Consider the following 21320-nt stretch of genomic DNA (forward strand, 5'->3'; position numbering starts at 1 on the left):
TGAACTTGTTCCTGAAGTATAAGTATAAGTCAATGGGGTCCCAAACTTATGGCCTTGACTTGAATTGTCTCTCCAGGGAGGAAGGAAATTAACTCTAGCCCCACCTATTGGAAGTAGCAATCCTAAAAGTTACAAGTGACCCTTTAACGAGCCTTTTCATATGACTAAGGATTTATGCCAGATCAAAACCCCAATTAGCAGACACGGTGTTTCAGGGTGATTGCCCCTCATCAGTGCAAAGTATGGGAACTGATCTGGTCGAATGAGAAGCTTTAGTGGGGTCTAAGGGGAAAAGTTTTCTCTTTGCGAAGACCTGACTAACGAGTATAATGGAAGTCTTTGACTGGACAGCTAGGCTCTCCACTCACATACAGCCAGCCATAAACAGAGCATTTCAGGGGGAGGGTGGACATTTTGTTTAAACACATCATCCGAAAATACCGTTTTTATCCCCAGGGACAGCCATTCAGAGATTGCAAGCGTCTCACACTAGGCTGAGCACCGAGCGTCCCCGAGCACCCCGAAGCTCGATGGAGTGGTTAGCATACAAAAAGTACCCGAACTAAGGCATTGTCTTCGGGTTCGAGCCCCGGACACCCAGTGTTCGTTACGAATCCCAAACTTTACATTTCAGGTTCGCTCATCTCTGATAAAATCTGTCTCCGCAGTAATTCTAAGTAACACTCCATCTTTTTTTAGATATACTTACTGGTCTCTACTTCTTGGTCTTGGCTTCATATACAGGAAATGCCAGGAAATGGCCTATTAGTCAATCATTGCAGCAGTGACTTCCCTCAGATTGGCTGATTTGCATTGCCAGCATGTTGAGAGGAAGCAAGAAGCAGACACCGGGGGAGCATCGAGTAGGTATGGCTGGGGATCAGTGGTGATCAACATTTTTTTTCTTTTTTTTGAGGAAACTTACCAAAAATTAATCCTTAGTTAACTCCATTGATGTGGCAAATAATTTGGAGGAACCTGTACTATTACAGGTGCTTTCTATTACTTCAAATGAAATATGCTAAAAAAGTTTTAATCACTGCAGGTTCAAGAGTTACAGAGCTGCCCAAAATTTACCTGGCCATTATATTGGCAATTGGATCAAATTCTATGGAAGGCATCTGAAGCTTCATAGGATCATGAAAGGTTATTCCACTCTTTGAGGGCATCTGAGCATGGGTCAACAATCCGTTATTGCACAAAAATTGCTGGCTAATAGAGATGAGAGAAATCGAACAATAAAATTTGGTATTCATACCGAATATGGACTTTACAAAAAGATCAGGGTTCGAGTTCAGAGTTTTGGTACTTTACATATGCAAACCAATCGAGTGAGCATTGCTGTGCTCGGGTACGCTCGGTGCTCAGCCCAGTGTGAGGCGCTTGCAGTGTTTGAATGCCTCGTACTTGGGGTAAAATTGTTGTACGAATTGTGTACAAAAAAATTAAACAAAATTTGTGCCTTCCCTCCCCTGCAAGTGTTCAGTTTATGAATGCCTGTTTGTGGGTGCAGACCTGAGCTGCCAGTGGGGTTCAGATCAAGTCTGGGTCCAGAACAGACCTTTATCTAAAGTCCGTCTGAACCTGCCGAACCCGAACTTCCACAAGTCCGCTCATCTCTACTGAATAAACCTCCTAAAGGGAAAAGTGGGCCCATACACATACAGAAAGAGCAATCTGTACTGTCTTAGGTGTTCCTTTTAACTACGGCTCACGTGGCCTATGTAAGTATTCTCTCTTTGGTGGTGAGGGGGGACTGCTACCTATTTTCATTTTTACATATTGAACTACACAATATTTTTCCTGCTGTGGGGCAGGGGGATAAAGACATTTTTGTTTTATCATCGGGGTCACGGTGCTTGTGACGCACATCCGGCGTCATTAACGATATCACAGTGTGTGACAAGTACGAGCGACCTCAAACGATCGCAAAAGCGGTCAAAATCGTTTCCCGCGGAGAGGTCGTCCTGAAACCAAAAATCGTTCTCTGCTTATTAGCGATGTTGTTCCTCGTTCCTGCGGTACCACACATCGCTGTGTGACACCTCAGGAGCGAGGAACATCTTCTTACCTGCCTCCACCGGCAATGCGGAAGGAAGGAGGTGGGCGGGATGTTACGTCCCGCTCATCTCCGCCCCTCTGCTTCTATTGGACGCCTGCCGTGTGACGTCGCTGAGATGCCGCACGAACTGCCCCCTTTAGAAAGGAGGCGGTTAGCCAGCCAGAGTGATGTCGCAGGGCAGGTAAGTATGTGTGACGGGTGTAAGCGAGGTTGTGCGCCACGGGCAACGATTTGACCGTGTCGCACAACTGACGGGGGTGGGTACGATCGCTTGCGATCTCGCTAGCGAGATCGCAGCCTGTAAAGTACCGTTAAGAGACTGGTGTGCCTATTACTACCTCCAAAACAGGTGAATTTGTGTATTTTGATGAACTTTTTCGCTGCAAAAGGCCCATATAATGTCCTTACACAGGAGCCATCTGCTGTTTATGTCCACCAGTGGAATTATCAAAAGAGTGCGCTCAATTATTTCCCTATTTCCCATTCACTTCAATGTAAAGTGATGGAATTTGATATAACTATTTGATTTGGCATGAAAATAAATGGTGGGAAACACTCAGGATGCATATAAATAGGAGTAGGCCTCTTAGACAAGCCATGGTTCCACCATCGAGACGCTTCCCATAGTCATGTCTAGGTCATATATTGTTATCACACCTTTGTGTGTTCAATTTAAGGAACTGCAATATTTTACAGAATAATTGTGCATATGTTGCAGTATGTATCTTTTTTTTGGATCGCACAGTAGCAGATATTTTCTGAACTTTTAAGAATTCATCAATAAAGTCTCTATACTGCTAGAAGATGCACACTATGCATTTATACTCTGTATTAAAGGCAATGGCCCCCAACAGCATTAATTATTTTTCATCCAGCATAAAGAAAAGAATCTGAAAACTGATAAGTCAGGACCATTGTCACTTTGATTGCGAGCTCTGTCGGGAAACAAACACTATATGATACATATGTATGTATTTTGGCCTTGTTATTGTTTCTCTCCGACTATGGCTCCATACAGTGGCATGCTATAAATAAAAGATTAGAAAGAATAGTAGCAATCATATCGTCCCTGTCACATGATCTGGAAATCAAAAGAAAAGCTCCCACTTTGATGCTAATTCTGTGTAATCTTGTCTTCATCTTGCACGGATCTAAGAAGATTCTCTGGGTGAAGGAAAGGAAACATTCCAGCTACAGGATTACTAATAATGAAGGGAAAAATAAAGTTTTTTATTAACTAGAATCTTTTAGGAGGCAGAGAAATCACTTAATTAGAACACAATAAAAATTGTATATATTAACATGTTTTATCAGACTGTTATGCCTCTTTCTCCCCTTATGAGCCACTTCTCTTTTTTCTTCTTTAACTCACCATTCACTCTTAAAAGCTGCCACTATCCGCTCTGAAAAATTGACTACCAGCTCACTGATGGCTATGATTTTAACTGCTTATTGGAGACTATGAAGAAGGGAGGGGAGTGGATGAGGAAATAAAAAATTGAGGGAAAGAATAAAGACACAATTGGTCCTGATAGTGTCACAATATGACTGCAGGATAGTGGGGGACAGTGGGTTCCAATACTTTTTCTCATGCTATCCTTGACGTCAGATTACTCCTGAAGGTGGAGATGCCGAAGTCCTATGCCTTACTTTTATCCTGAACAGATCTAATCTGTTATTCCGTCCAGGGGCAGAAGTGTTATGGAAACATAGATTAAGAAAGACTGGCTTTAACAGCAATACTCAGACACTCTGCAAACTCACAGGTATAAACAGTAAGAGACTAAGGAGAAAAGCAAGAGCTGGATGGCAGCAACAAAAAGATAAGATTTAACACCACAACCACTCACAGCAATAATGCACAACAACCACCAGTTAGTCTGGATCACAACACCTCACCAGACCAGTATAGATAAACTATAGCTGGCATTAAAGGAAGAGTCCAACCAGCGTATATAGGAGGAAAGCAAAAATGAGTGGCTCCCCCACAGCATGTGATCAAAAGAGCTAACAAGAAGCCCAGCAAAGATTAACTCTTGCCAGCCTGCTTATGTATGTCGGTTGACATCCGTGTCACCCTGCGCTGATCACAGACATCAGAGAAGTTAGTAGGCAGAGTGGCAAAATAATAATATAATATTTATTCACTTATATACTGTAGCACTATTAATTCCACAGTGATTTACATACATGAGAACCTGTAGTTTCCAGATCCATGACAGTTGGTGATGCCGGGCTCTTTGTGACAGATAGTTTTGATAACTATTTTATTTCACTCTATTGCTGGATTCACAGCTAGCCGGCTTAGTTTTGCTATGTGATGTCCTCTATACTGAAATTGCTTTTGGACAGGTACTATTGAACCAATAGAGCTAGAATTCCTGATATCTCTGTGCACTGCACTAAGCATGGGAGACATAATAGCAGCTAGTCTCCAACCACTAGCTCAGAGACAACTGAACACTAGAGAGACTGCAAAGGTGAGAATTTATGAAAAATGCATGCTATAAATCATGTAATGGCCAGAATTACGTGACGCCCTGGCAAAACCAGGTAGTCACAGATGACTGTACCCCCCACCAAGGGTACAGGAATCGCTTCCTCCTTGGGATTACAAACACACACCCCCACATGGTGCATATGAGCAGCTGCCCCTCCCCCCTAGTGGGGAGCTGAAAAGAGCAGCAGGGGAGGAGTTTAGTCAGTTGGAGGAGAGCAGCAGAGCAGTCAGGAGTGTGTCTCTTGGGCTGCAGAGAAAGTTGCAGAGCGGTCAGGGGTTGGAGCCCCTGGACTGCGGGAACAGGTCAGGCACTAGGAGGGGACCCAAAGTGGACCAGGCAAGGTAGTGGCCCGCCGGCATGGGGAACCCGGAATAGTGCAGGGAAGTGGACTTCCCCCGTTCCAACCAGAGGAGCTAAGCAGACTACAAGGTGCAGTGCAACAAAAGAGGGCTCCTGCTCATTGCACCGTGTGTGGGACCAGCACACCCCTCCAAAAGGCTCCCGGTCACCGTCAAGTTGGTTTACAGAGGACTCTGTGTTTTCTGACCACACACATCAGCCTAGCTTCATCCAACACCAAGACAACCAAACTGTGAGTTTCCTGCTTCCTGCAATCCCTGCCACCACCACAACTCCCAATTGGGCCCCGGGACTACACATTCCCTACCCGTGGAAGGGATTCCACCTTGCTGCCCCACCACCACCACGGGCACGGTCACCAGAGGCAGCGGCGGTGCCACCATCTCATTACCGCAACCCACGGGTGGCGTCACGGACAATCTCCTTTACCTAATCCCCTTTTTGTTGTGAAGCCTGGGATCACAGATCGGGTCACGCCACCGTGATATGTACAGAAGTGACCCCTTTTCCCGGATCTGAGTACTCCCTATCCCTGGGCAACACAATTACACTTGACAGTTTTTTCTGAAATGGCAACTAAAGCTACAGTTATCGCATTCCACAGGCACCCAGGTTACTCCATAGGCCCGTTCCCGTCTGCGATTATTTTCTCAGACCTAATCGGCCCAATAAAACAGTGGTGGAATCTAATCTGTATTCACTCACACCCATACAAGTCTATGGGTGCGAGTGAAATATCGCACTGCACTCGGATGACACCGGAGTGCAGTGTAATAATTACAACAGCTAACAATGGAGGAGATCGGGAGATTAATCCCTCCCTCTCCTTTGCAGCGCCCGTCCTCTCCTCTGCAGCTGTGACCTGATCGCAGGATCTGATCACAGTGGCATGATAATCGACTTACACTCACAGCACAGTAGGAGCTAGCATACTGCATCCAATGTGGCCCCAGCCTAAGCCTGAAACCCCTGCAAGAGCTGATTTTGCTGTGGAAAGGTTCTGCTGTGTATTTTCCCTGCACAGACACACTATATAAAGGAGCCGCAGTATGTCCCCAACAGAAGCCCACATCATATACATCTACAGATGATAAATCTGGCATAGGCTAAGAACAATATTAGGGGAGAAAATGTGGCAGAAAATGTTTAAAAATATGTCCCCCTTTGTGTAATTGTGAAGTCCGGCTCAATCTCTCTGACACATTAGTTTAAAGTTCAGATTGATCTCAAAAGACGAGTGTGAATTTTTTATTTTATTTTGATTGCCGTCCTTATCAAATTCCCCTTTTATTTTTATCTCTATTCCCCTTGGCAACATAAAACTAAACATAACTACTTATGTACAGATGGGATATAAATCGACCATCCATCATATAAAGGATATACGGCTAAACCAAACTCATATTAAACATTGAGATAAAATATATGTTTCTCAATATATCAATAAAGCGGTATTAATAATGTAGAGGAAAGAGCTCGGCCCGTTTCGCAGGATACTAAGTGACTTCTTTAAGCTCCTGTCATTTTCATTACAATTTACAATCTGCGGAATAAGAGCAGCAATTCAAGAGAATAAAAGAGGAGCGATGTGAAGATAATCACCGCTCTATGCAGAATGCACAACCTGGACTAAGTCAGCGGGGAAATAAGCCATGCGATAACATGGCCCGAAATGAAAGACCAGACTGGAGCCGCGACTTCAAAGCAATAAGAGAAATCACAGTTTGTGTGTGGTTAGCAATAAGAGGGGGAATTTATAAATATATGATTTGTTTAAGGATGAGGCACCTTACAGCACATGTAATATTCATACGCTCGCTCCTGGAGAACACTTTATGACATTAACATTGAGAGGAAATATATACCTTAAGCGGGCTTTACACGCTACGACATCGCTAATGCGGAGTCGTTGGGGTCACGGAATTCGTGACGCACATCCGGCCGCATTAGCGATGCCGTTGCGTGTGACATCGATTAGCGATTTTGCATCGTTGCAAAACAGTGAAAAATCGCTAATCGGCGACACGGGGGTCCATTCCCAATTATCGTTACTTCAGCAGTAACGAGGTTGTTCCTCGTTCCTGCGGCATCACACATCGCTGCGTGTGACGCCGCAGGAGCGAGGAACGTCTCCCTACCTGCCTCCCGGCCGCTATGCGGAAGGAAGGAGGTGGGTGGGATGTTACGTCCCGCTCATCTCCGCCCCTCCGCTGCGATTGGGCGGCGGTTCAGTGACGTCGCTGTGACGCCGCACGGACCGCCCCCTTAGAAAGGAGGCGGTTCGCCGGTCACAGCGACGTCGCCGGACAGGTAAGTATGTGTGACGGCTCTGGGCGATGTTGTGCGCCACGGGCAGCGATATGCCCGTGTCGCGCAACAGATGGGGGCGGGTACGCACACTAGCGATATCGGGACCGATATCGCAGTGTGTAAAGTAGCCTTTAATGGACCATTTGTATCTTCCTTTTCTCCCATTGCAATATGGCACAAAATGTAATATTAAACCGTAATATACCATCTTCAATTATATTGTAAAGCGCTGCGGAATATGTTGGTGCTATATAAATAAAAAATATTATTATTATTATTATTACTTATGTTTACTTATTAGTGCTATTATTATTACACTTTTTTTATTGTTATTGTCATTATCATTATTATTACTCTTTTATTATTATTATTATTATTATTATTATTATTATTATTATTATTATTATTAGTAGTAGTAGTAGTAGTAGTAGAAGCAGTAGTAGCAGTAGTAGTAGTATTGTTTATTATTATTTTTATTATTATTATTATTATTATTATTATTATTAGTAGTAGTAGTAGTAGTAGTAGTAGTAGTAGTATTGTTTTTTTATTATTGTTATTATTGTTATTATTATTAGTAGTAGTAGTAGAAGCAGTAGTAGCAGTATTAGTAGTATTGTTTATTTTATTATTAGTAGTAGTAATAGTAGTAGTAATAGTAGTAGTATTGTTATTTATTATTATTGTTATTATTGTTAGTAGTAGTAGTAGAAGCAGTAGTAGTAGTATTAGTAGTATTGTTTATTATTATTATTATTATTAGTAGTAGTAGTAGTAGTAGTAGTATTTTTTATTATTATTAATAATATTATTAATAATAATAGTGGTAGTAGTAGTGGTAGTAGTATTGTTTATTATTATTATTATTATTATTATTATTATTATTATTATTATTATTATTAATAATATTATTATTAGTAGTAGTAGTAGTAGTAGTAGTATTGTTTATTATTATTATTAGTAGTAGTAGTATTAGTAGTAGTAGTACTATTAGTACTATTGTTTATTATTATTATTATTAGTAGTAGTAGTAGTACTATTAGTACTATTGTTTATTATTATTATTATTATTATTAGTAGTAGTAGTAGTAGTAAAAGTAGTAATAGTATTGTTCATTATTAATACTACTACTACTGCTACTACTACTACTACTACTACTACTACTACTAATAATAATAATAATGCTTTTTTATTATTATTGTTATTATTATTGCAATTTTTTATTATTTATATTATTATTAACATTATTATTATTATTATTATTATTATTATTATTATTATTTATTTTTCAGTTGCAAATTATTTTAAAAAATAAGGACACTAATGAAACTTTTTAGCTATTTTTTAAGGGAACATCTCAGGCCTTGTGCGCACTAGGCGTTTTTGCCGCGTTTTTAGCGGCGTTTTTTACCGCGTTTTTGTGCTGAAAACGCAGTGACATTGCTTCCCCAGCAATGTATATGGGTTTTCATAAGTGCTGTCCGCACACAGCGTTTTTTTGTAGCTGCGTTTTTGTGGTGACCAACTTGGTGCAGTTTTTATCAAATCTTTGATTTATCTGCTGTAGATGTAAGGCCATGTGCACACGCTGCATTTTTGTTGCGTTATTTTCTTGCAGATTTTAACCAATACTGGAAAGAAAAATGCATTCCAGCAAAGTCTATGAGAATCCTGACTTGCAGATTTTTCCTTGCAGATTGTGGTGCAGAAAACAGCATGCCAATTCTTTCTGCATTTTTTCCTGCATCTGATCACTGATCCACTGCAGTGCTTGTGGTTGTTCTCGATCCCTGCAGGGCATTATATCTGTCAGTGGTACACTCGCAGCACTGACACTTCACCTCACACACCATGCATCCGACATGATATGTGAGGCTTTCCATAGCTCAGTAACCCTGGGTCATCATGGCGTGATTGCATTACAGGGACCTGATTACCAGGAAGAGATAAGCGATTCCTTTTCCTACATCCTGAATGACGTAATCACAATTAGGCTATGTGCGCACGCTGCGTTTTTTGACACTGCGTTTTTGTGCGTTTTTGGCCGCTAAAAACGCACAAAAACGCACCTGCGTAGAAAAAACGCATCAAAAAACGCATGCGTTTTTACCGCGATTTGGTGCGTTTTTACCGCGATTTGGTGCGTTTTTGATCTCTGCGTTTTGCTGCGTTTTTCCAATGCATTGCATGGGCGGAAAACGCAGAAAAACGCAGGAAAGAATTGACATGTCGATTTTTTTTTTCAAGCTCAAAAACGCAGCTTAAAAAAAACAGATGTGTGCGGACAGCAAAAATGAAAACTCATAGACTTTGCTGGGGAAGCAAAGTCATGCAGTTTTGAGGCCAAAAACGCACCCGAAAAACGCGCAAAAACGCCGTGAAAAAACGCACTGTGCGCACATAGCCTTAATCGCAGCATTTAGGGGGTTAAAATGCCGGGATCGGCATGGGGACCACTCCGGGCAGTGAGAGCTGGGTTCCGGCTGTGACTCAGCACTGATCTCAAGGGGACAGCTCCTGAACCCCCACGATCACCATGACATAAAAGCTCAGGAAAGAACATAAGAAAAAACTGCACAAAAAACGCTGCGTCCTTCATGGCAAAACATGCAGCTTTGTGTACACAAAATCTGCTCACAAATCTGCTACATGGTCACATACCCTAGCACTGCTTTGAATGCTGACCCCACCTACACCACTGATTGGCATATTCCTGTGTACTCTCTACATTGACAGCAAGCTGCCAATCAGTGGTGAGGGCCAGGTTGCAAAGATTAGCTGGACTGCCTGGCATGTGCCACCTAGTCCGGCAGGGATAATGTCCTGCTGCTAAAACACTGATTGCATTGAAACTACAGCAAGCTGTTTAGCAAGTGACTCATCTCTAGAATCAGCATCTATGCCCCTATATTTTGCTCCTCTCAAATGAAATAGTAAAAACTCGCTGACAGATTCCCTTTAATTTTTTTCAGACTATAGACTGAGCATTTTCGCTATTTATTCATTTTACTCTGATTAATAGGAGTAGATTGCAACCTTTTTTGCATTTTTTCATTGTCTACCAAATGTAATAATCATTTCCAACAAACGTCTTCTCATTTTCATTAGATGAAGTCGATGGAGTTTGTGTAAAATTGGTTTTGGACAGATTTAAGACTTAAAAAAAAATGTTTGCACAAGTAGATTCCCCAGCTTGGATGGAGTAGAGAAGATTCCAAAATTATGATTAGACTCATAGATGAACATGGTAGTGAAACAGAGCTCAACAGACTCTTTCTTTAGACTTTAGTCTATACAATGATACTTTAATAAAAAAAATATATAATAGATTATTTATTATTTATAACGCTATTTATTCCATGGCACTTTACAAGTGAAAAAGGGGCATACATAGACAAGTACAATGATCATGAACAATACAAGGCATAAACTAGTACAGGAGGAAAGTGGACCCTGCTCGCTAGGGCTCACAGTCTACACGGGATGGGTGAGGGTACAACAGGTGAGGGTAGAGCAGGTTGTGCCATGGTACAGTGGAATGAGGGTTACTGCAAGTTGTAGGCTTGTCGGAAGAGGTGGGTCCTCAGTTTATTTTTGAAGGTTTCCACGGTAGGTGGGAGTCTGATATGTTGGGGTAAAGCGTTCCAGAGTATGGGGGAGGCACGGGAGAAATCTTGTATGCAATTGTGTGAAGAGGAGATAAGAAGGGAGTATAGAGAAGAAGATCTAGTATGGATTGAAGACTATTAGATCAAGGTGATATGGTAACTGACTGTCATTGTGTAGGCACAACTAATGTGATAATGGATGCTCCTACGTCCAGGCCGGGGGATTAATCCACCAGGAAGCTTGAAAGAAAAAACAATTCATGGTTTTGGGCTGCGCTAACTGAAATTTGGTAATTTATCCAGATATTCTGTTAGCCATTTTTTCATATTTCTCACTTCATAGATATATATATATATATATATATATATATATATATATATATATATATATATATATATATATATATACACACAGTACAGACTAAAAGTTTGGACACACCTACTCATTCAATGAGCTTTCTTTATTTTCATGACTCTGAAAATTGTAGATTCACATTGAAGGCATCAAAACTGTGAATTAACACATGTGGAATGTAATACTTAACAAAAAAGTGTGAAACAATTGATAATATGTCTTAATTTCTAGGTTCTTCAAAGTAGCCACCTTTTGCTTTGATTACTTCTTTGCACACTCTTGGTATTCTCTTGATGAGCTTCAAGGGGTAGTCACCAGAAATGGTCTTCCAACAGTCTTGAAGGAGTTCCCAGAGATGCTTAGCACTTGTTGGCCCTTTGCCTTCACTCTGCGGTCCAGCTCACCCCAAACCATCTCGATTGGGTTCAGGTCTGGTGACTGTGGAGGCCAGGTCATCTGACGTAGCACCCCATCACTCTCCTTCTTAGTCGAATAGCCCTTACAGAGCCTGGAGGTGTGTTTGGAGTCATTGTCCTGTTGATAAATAAATGATGGTCCAATTAAACGCAAACTGGATGGAATATCATGCCGCTCCAAGATGCTGTGGTAGCCATGCTGGTTCAGTATGCCTTCAATTTTGAATAAATCCCCAACAGTCTCACCAGCAAAGCACCCCCACACCATCACACCTCCTCCTCCATGCTTCACGGTTGGAACAAGGCATGTAGAGTCCATCCGTTCACTTTTTCTGCGTCGCACAAAGACACGGTGGTTGGATCCAAAGATCTCAAATTTGGACTCATCAGACCAAAGCACAGATTTCCTCTGGTCTAATGTCCATTACTTGTGTTCTTTAGCCCAAACAAGTCTCTTCTGTTTGTTGCCTGTCCTTAGCAGTGGTTTCCTAGCAGCTATTTAACCATGAAGGCTTGCTGCACACAGTCTCCTCTTAACAGTTGTTCTAAAGATGTGTCTGCTGCTAGAACTCTGTATGGCATTGACCTGGTCTCTAATCTGAGCTGCTGTTAACCTGCGATTTCTGAGACTGGTGACTCGGATAAACTTGTCCTAAGCAGCAGAGGTGACTGTTGGTCTTCCTTTCCTCGGGTGGTCCTCATGTGAGCCAGTTTCTTTATAGCGTTTGATGGTTTTTGCCACTGCACTTGGGGATACTTTCAAAGTTTTCCCAATTTTTCAGACTGACTGACCTTCATTTCTTAAAGTAATGATGGCCACTTGTTTTTCTTTACTTAGCTGCTTTTTTCTTGCCATAATACAAATTCTAACAGTCTATTCAGTAGGACTATCAGCTGTGTATCCACCAGACTTCTGCACAACACAACTGATGGTCCCAACCCGATTTATAAGGCAAGAAATCCCACTAATTAAACCTGACAGGGCACACCTGTGAAGTGAAAACCATTTTCGGTGACTGCCTCTTGAAGCTCATCAAGAGAATGCCAAGAGTGTGCAAAGCAGTAAATGAAATCAAAAGGTGGCTACTTTGAAGAACCTAGAATATAAGACATATTATCGGTTGCTTCACACTTTTTTGTTAAGTATTTCATTCCACATGTGTTAATTCATAGTTTTGATGCCTTCAATGTGAATCTACAATTTTCAGAGTCATGAAAATAAAGAAAACTCTTTGAATGGCAACTCTTTGGTGTCAAAACCTGATGAAAAGTAGGATGTGACCTAACATGACAGCGCGACACAGAACTCGTAATCGCCCGACACTGGAGTCAGCTGATCTGAACTCAGCTGAACTCCTGACCTTACAGCCCGCACACGCTGCGATGGATGCAGGTTAACAGCAGTCACTGCCTGCTGCCGATCACGTGTGACCATGTGCGGGCTGTGTGATCAGGAGTTCAGCTGAGTTCAGATCAGCTGACTCCAGTGCCGGACGATTATTTGTTCTGTGTCCCGCTGCATTTATCGCAGCGTGTGCAGGCTGTAGAGTTCAGCTGAGTGAACTCAGTTGAACTCCTGACCCCACAGCCCGCACACGCTGCGATGGATGCAGCGGGACACAGAACAAGTAATCAGCCGGCACTGGAGTCAGCTCATCTGATTACTTGTTTTGCTGTCTGTGAAGCCAGGAGTTCAGCTGAGTTCAGATCACCTGACTCCAGTGCCGGCCGATTACTTGTTCTGTGGCCCACTGCATCCATCGCGGTGTGTGCAGGCTGTGAGGTCAGGAGTTCAGATCAGCTGACTCCAGTGCCAGCCGACCTCAGCTGAACTCCACAGCCTGCACATGCTGTGATGGATGCAGAAGGACACAGAACAAGTAATTGAATGGCACTGGACTCAGCTGATCTGAATTCAGCTGAACTCTATAGCCTGCACACGCTGTGATGGATGCAGGGGGACATTGAACAAGTAATTGTCCGGCACTGTAGTCAGCTGATTTGAACTCAGCTGAACTCCTGACGTCACAGCCTGTACACGGTCACAAGTTATTGCCAGCGGGCAGTAACTGCTGTTAACCTGCATCCATCGCAGCATGTGCGGGCTGTGGAGTTCAGCTGAGTTCAGATCAGCTGACTCCAGTGCCGGGCAATTACTTGTTCTCCGTCCCGCAGCATCCATCACAGTGGCCATAAAGAAACACACCAAAACCGCGTCAAAACACACCAAAAACGCCATAAAAAACGCACCAAAAATGACATAAAACAAACCAAAACCACACCAAAACTGCAGAAAACTGCCAGGAGAATTTCTGCCACAAGATCAGGTTTTGGTCAGGAAAAAAACACTGCAAAAACGCCCTGTGTGAACATAGCCTAACAACGGAACGCTCGCTCTGTGTGCAACAAATTATCCTACATTCATGATCTTTTCATCACTAATAAACTTTCCTTCCTCACCATCACAGAAACCTGGCTCACCCCCTCTGACACAGCCTCTCCTGCTGCACTTTCTTATGGCTGTCTCCAACTCTCTCACACCCACCGCCCCAGCAACAAGCATGGTGGAGGAGTTGGTTTGCTCCTGTCCGACCAATGCTCCTTTACACCAATTCCTCTACCACCCTCTGTTACTCTCCCATCTTTTGAGGTGCACTCCATACGCATCAATGCCCCCTCCAGCCACTGCTTTTTTTGACCATTTCACCACCTGGCTACTACACTTCCTTTCCACCGACATCCCCACCATCATCATGAGTGATTTCAATATCCCCATTGACACTTCCCACTCATCTGTCTCCAAACTTCTACAGTTAGGTCCAGAAATATTTGGACAGTGACACAAGTTTTGTTATTTTAGCTGTTTACAAAAACATGTTCAGAAATACAATTATATATATAATATGGGCTGAGAGTGCACACTCCCAGCTGCAATATGAGAGTTTTCACATCCAAATCGGAGAAAGGGTTTAGGAATCATAGCTCTGTAATGCATAGCCTCCTCTTTTTCAAGGGACCAAAAGTAATTGGACAAGGGACTCTAAGGGCTGCAATTAACTCTGAAGGCGTCTCCCTCATTAACCTGTAATCAATGAAGTAGATAAAAGGTCTGGGGTTGATTACAGGTGTGTGGTTTTGCATTTGGAAGCTGTTGCTGTGACCAGACAACATGCGGTCTAAGGAACTCTCAATTGAGGTGAAGCAGAACATTATGAGGCTGAAAAAAAAGAAAAAATCCATCAGAGAGATAGCAGACATGCTTGGAGTAGCAAAATCAACAGTCGGGTACATTCTGAGAAAAAAGGAATTGACTGGTGAGCTTGGGAACTCAAAAAGGCCTGGGCGTCCACGGATGACAACAGTGGTGGATGATCGCCGCATACTTTCTTTGGTGAAGAAGAACCCGTTCACAACATCAACTGAAGTCCAGAACACTCTCAGTGAAGTAGGTGTATCTGTCTCTAAGTCAACAGTAAAGAGAAGACTCCATGAAAGTAAATACAAAGGGTTCACATCTAGCTGCAAACCATTCATCAATTCCAAAAATAGACAGGCCAGAGTTAAATTTGCTGAAAAACACCTCATGAAGCCAGCTCAGTTCTGGAAAAGTATTCTATGGACAGATGAGACAAAGATCAACCTGTATCAGAATAATGGGAAGAAAAAAGTTTGGAGAAGAAAGGGAACGGCACATGATCCAAGGCACACCACATCCTCTGTAAAACATGGTGGAGGCAACGTGATGGCATGGGCATGCATGGCTTTCAATGGCACTGGGTCACTTGTGTTTATTGAAGATGGCCACACGCTGGACCTGATCTTCACTCGCCTCTGTTCCCTATCTAACCTCTCTAACTCACCTCTCCCCCTGTCTGACCACAACCTATTCACATTCTCTTCCCTCTATTCTCCAAGTATGCAACCCCCCCCTCCACAAACTTTCACACCCTCGCAGAAATATCAAACACCTTGATTTACACGCACTTTCTCAGTCCCTTCTCCCTCTCACACACATTGCATTTTTACATGATCCAGATGCTGCTGCAACTTTATACAACACTACAATCTCTGCAGCTCTCGAATCAGCTGCCCCCTTCACACACACCAAAACCCGCACAATCAACAGGCAACCCTGGAACACGAGGCAGACTAAAGAACTGAGACGGGCTTCCAGAATTGCTGAGCGCAGATGGAAGAAGTCTCATTCCACTGAGCACTTCATTGCATATAAAGAGTACCTCACCACTTTCAAGTCCACACTCACTGCTGCAAAACAAACCTACTTCTCATCCCTCATATCCTCTCTCTCTCTCACAACCTTAAACAGCTATTCAACACTTTTAATTCTCTCCACCATCCTCCAGCACCACCTCCCTCTCCTATCATCTCAGCTGAAGACTTTGCCTCTTTCTTCAAACAGAAGTTTGACAACATCAGAGCAAGCTTTGGCCCACAATCACCACGGCCCCTCATCATAGCTACTCAGCCCTCTTCCTCCAAATCCAACTTCTCCAACATGACAGAAAACAATTTTTACACTCTACTCTCAAGATGACATCTAACCACCTGTTCACTGGACCTGCTCTCATCGCACCTCATCCCCAACATCACCGCAGTCCTCATCCTAGCCCTAACCCATCTCTTCAACCTATCACTAACAAGTGGTGTATTCCCCTCCTGCTTTAAACATGCCTCCATGACACCCATCCTCAAAAAGCCCTCCCTTGACCCATCCTCTGTGTCAAACTATCGCCCCATATCCCTTCTCCCCTATGCCTCAAAACTACTGGAACAGCATGTCCATCTTGAACTGTCCTCATACCTCTCCTCCTGCTCCCTCTTTGACCAGCTACAATCTGGCTTCCGACCACATAACTCTACTGAAACTGCCCTAACCAAAGTCACCAATGATCTACTAACCGCCAAAGCCAAGTGACACTACTCTATCCTCTTCCTTCTGGACCTGTCCTCTGCCTTTGACACAGTAGACCATTCCCTCCTACTACAGATTCTCTCATCTCTGGGCATCACAGCCTTGGCCCTATCTTGGATCTCCTCATACATAACCGACCAAACTTTCAGCGTCTCCCATTCTCACACCACTTCCTCATCTCGCCCTCTATCTGTCGGTGTCCCCCAAGGCTTAGTTCTAGGACCCCTGCTGTTCTCAATCTACACCTTCGGCCTGGGACAGCTCATAGAGTCCCACGGCTTTCAGTATCATCTCTATGCCGATGACACACAGATCTTCCTCTCTGGACCTGACATTACCTCTCTACTAACCAAAATTCCACAATGTCTGTCTGCTATTTTATCCATCTTCCCTGCGTGATTCCTAAAGCTTAACATGGACAAAACAGAGTTCATTGTCTTTTCTCCTCCTCACTCATCTCCTCCAACAAGCCTTTCCATCAAACTTGATGGTTGCTCACTCTCCCCAGTCTCATAAGCTCGTTGCCTTGGAGAAATCCTCGACTCTGCTCTATCCTTCAAGCCACACATCCAAGCCTTCTTCACCTCATGCAGACTACAACTCAAAAATATCTCCCGGATCCGTGCTTTCCTTAACCAAGAATCAGCAAAAACATTAGTGCATGCCCTCATCATCTCCCGCCTCGACTACTGCAACCTCCTGCTCTCTGGCCTCCCTTCCAACACTCTTGCACCCCTCTAATGTATCCTAAACTCTGTGGCCCGCTTAATCCACCTCTCCCCTTGCTACTCCCCAGCTTCACAACTCTGCCAATCCCTTCACTGGCTTCCCATCGCCCAACAACTCCAGTTCAAAACATTAACCATGACATAGAAAGCCATCCACAATCTGTCTCCTCCCTACATGTGACGTAGTCTCCCGGTACCTACCTGCACGCAACCTCAGATCCTCACAAGATCTCCTTCTCTACTCCTCTCTTATCTCCTCTTCCCACAATCGCGTACAAGATTTCTTCCGTGCCTCCCCCATACTCTGAAACACTCTACCTCAGCATATCAGACTCTCCCCTACCGTGGAAAGCTTCAAGAGGAACCTCAAGACCCACCTCTTCCAACAAGCCTACAACCTACAATAGCCCTCAGTCCAGTACACCACTGCGCAACCAGCTCTGTCCTCACCTATTGTACCATCACCCATTCCCCGTAGACTGTGAGCCCTCGCGGGTAGGGTCCTCTCTCCTCCTATAGCAGTCTGTTTTGTACTGTTAATGTTTGTTGTACGTATACTCTCTTCCACTTGTAAAGCGCCATGGAATAAATGGTGCTATAATAATAAATAATAATAATAATAACAGTCATGTATTGAACCCCTTATCACTAAATCACAATAGTCACTTCATTATTATTCAGCAGATGAGACAATCTTTTAAAATTCAAATTTGCCAGTGTCTTCAAATTTTAAATTTGAATTCATGGCGAATCTCACATTCCGAGGTCACCGAGGACTTTATCCAATCAGCTTCAAGCTCTTTAATATGAACACAGTCTTAATAATGTAATATTTTATCAACATATATGGCTATAGCTGAGCGGAAGGAAACCGTTCACTGCTATGCTGTCACATTATATCTGTAGGATTTGTTCATTGTTTTATGCTTTTCTCTTCCTATCTTTATGGCTAAGCTGTGAGCAGTGATAACACTATCCAGGCTATGCCCGAGGTCATATGAACCTTTTTAGCCCGATGCAATCTCCTGCATTGTGTAAAATGGCGACAGACATTTTTGATGATTCACACAAAGCAAACAACAAATTGTTCAAATTCACCCGACCAGCAAATTTTCAAAAATTCTACACAATTTAGTTTGCAGCAAATCAATCCTTCTAGTTATTTTTCCCTTTTTGCTGAAAAATGAGATGTAAAATTAGAAAAATAAAGTTAAATGTTTTATTTTTTATACATTTTCATGTAGCAGTTTTAATATCCTATCCCTAACCCTGACCATAACCTCATCTCTGATTGTAAGCCTAAGGGGTACTTTGCACATTGCGACATCGCTACTGCGATCTCGTCGGGGTCAAATCGAAAGTGACGCACATCCGGCGCCGGTAACGACGTCGCAACGTGTAAAGCATAGAAGCACCGATAAACGATCGCAAAAGCGTTGAAAATAGGTGATCTGTGTAGTGTCGGTCATTTCCCATAATTTCGCTGCAGCGACAGGTACGATGTTGTTCCTCGTTCCTGCGGCAGCACACATCACTGTGTATGAAGCCACAGGAGCGAGGAACATCTCCTTACCTGCGTCCCGCCTACAATGAGGAAGGAAGAAGGTGGGCGGGATGTTTACGTCCCGCTCATCTCCGCCCCTCCGTTTCTATTGGCCGCCTGCCATGTGACGTCGCTGTGACGCCGCACGACCCGCCCCCTTAGGAAGGAGGCGGGTCGCCGGCCAGAGCGACGTCGCAGGGCAGGTAAGTGCATGTGAAGCTGCCATAGTGATAATGTTCGCTACGGCAGCTATCACAAGAGATCGCATGTGCGACGGGGGCAGGAACTATCGCGCTCGGCATCGCTACAATCGGCTAGCGATGTCGCAACTTGCAAAGTACCCCTTACCTTAACTCTACAACTAAATCAATCTTTAATTCTAACTTTAAAGGGTTATTCCCATCTCCAAGATCCTATCCCAATATATAGTAGGCATAATAATAATAATAATAATAATAATGATGATAATAATAAAAATATTAGCAATTGCCTCCAATTAGAACTATAGTATAGTTCTGATATAGCCATATCTCTTACCTCATGTGCAGGGCATTGCAGCTTAGGTATCTAAACCTGATGCTTCTGCTTCTCACGCTTACCCCGACCACAAAGTATTACTCCGCAGGCTGGCACAGGCTGGGGACCTAATGGTATGTGCACCACACATGGTGATTTAAAGGGCTAGCAGCCGACAAAACCGCAGCTGCCACCCAAGGACTTCAGTCCCCGGGAATGTGCCCAGGGGCCGCATAAAAAGTCATCGGGGGCCACATACGGCCCGTGGGCTGGAGTTTCCCCACCCCTGCTCTATGTGATTGAAGACTTGTGAATCCTCTCAACGCTTACACTGTGCACTTTGAAGATTCACTGGTTTCAGAGCCGGGAACGGCGGTCACATGGCCGTGAGTGTTCGATATGCATAATACCGGTCGTATATCAACTAGAGGGACATGACCTCACTCAATGCCTGTAACAGCAGGAAAGCAGTCACTGCCGCGCTGCAAAAACAAATGGTGTTTGCAGGTGCCAATCATTTCACATGGGGTATAATGTGGGAATTTGGGTAATGATGGAATTTTTCAAAAAATATTGACAACAATTTGTTCACTGGTAGTTTTGAAAAAGACGGTATGTGTGAAGGGATCTTTGCATTTTTTTGAAGGTAACTAATTTTCATGGCGGTTAGAAAGGTCAAATCAAAACAAATTATCTCTGTCCTAGACAGAAAAAAAGTGTCACTTCACAAAAAGAGGGTAAATAGTTAGGGATGATCGAATACCTCAATTATTCGGCTTCGCGAATATCCGATTGATAGGTCGCCGCTGTGCAAATATTCGATACGCAATGTAAGTCTATGGGAAGCCCGAATAGTTCCGAATAGTTGTTATTCGGGTTTCCCATAGACTTACATTGCGCATTGAATATTCGTGAATAGTCGAATAGCGGCGACCTATTCGGAAAATATTCGCGAAGCCGAATATTTGATGTATTCGATCATCCCTATAAATAATCCCAAAAGTATATGAATTTTATTGATACATCGTTAAAAATATAACAATTAAAATGGTGGGGAGCAAATAAGCTTAAGAAAGTTCAGAAAGAAATGTATCTGGAGCAGGGGATTATGATAGTGTAAAATGGTACACATTATGGTTAATCTAATAAGGCATTGAATAATATTGGGAACCATATAACATCACAGAATGCAATATCAGATGTCGAACATACCACGCAATACAAGCTACCACAGAAGGAAAAAGCCTACAGACTCCAGTCTCCACACCAAATTAATTGCTATATTTTTAATTACATATCAATTACATTTATTAGTTTAATACTATATAGTTTTGTGATTATTTACCATTCTATTGTGAAGTTTTATGTATAGATAAGGTGAACTATCACCATTTCATATTGGTTATTCTGTTGCTTTAGTGTATATTAGGAAAAAAGAGTCACCAGTGCCATCTGTTGGAGGTAGCCACTCAACCAAGTGATGTCCAACCCTTTACCAAACCTTATAAAGCAGCACAATACTAATATTAATAATTTTTATTTATATAGCGCCAAGATATTCCACTGCTCTTTACAATTCAGAGGGGACATCTACAGACAACATGAGACAATACAAAATTCAGATACCAAGAGGAGTGAGGGCCCTGCTCGTAAGCTACAGTCTATGAGGAAATAGGGGAGGCACAAAAGGTAAATTGGGGGAGCAGAGGAGAACAAAACCCAAAAACTTGTCATATACAGTTAGGTCCAGAAATATTTGGACAGTGACACAATTTTCGCGAGTTGGGCTCTGCATGCCACCACATTGGATTTGAAATGAAACCTCTACAACAGAATTCAAGTGCAGATTGTAACGTTTAATTTGAAGGTTTGAACAAAAATATCTGATAGAAATTGTAGGAATTGTACACATTTCTTTACAAACACTCCACATTTTAGGAGGTCAAAAGTAATTGGACAAATAAACCAAACCCAAACAAAGTATTTT

Source organism: Anomaloglossus baeobatrachus, chromosome 1 (genome assembly GCF_048569485.1).
Source record: "Anomaloglossus baeobatrachus isolate aAnoBae1 chromosome 1, aAnoBae1.hap1, whole genome shotgun sequence".
In the NCBI taxonomy this organism is placed as follows: domain Eukaryota; kingdom Metazoa; phylum Chordata; class Amphibia; order Anura; family Aromobatidae; genus Anomaloglossus; species Anomaloglossus baeobatrachus.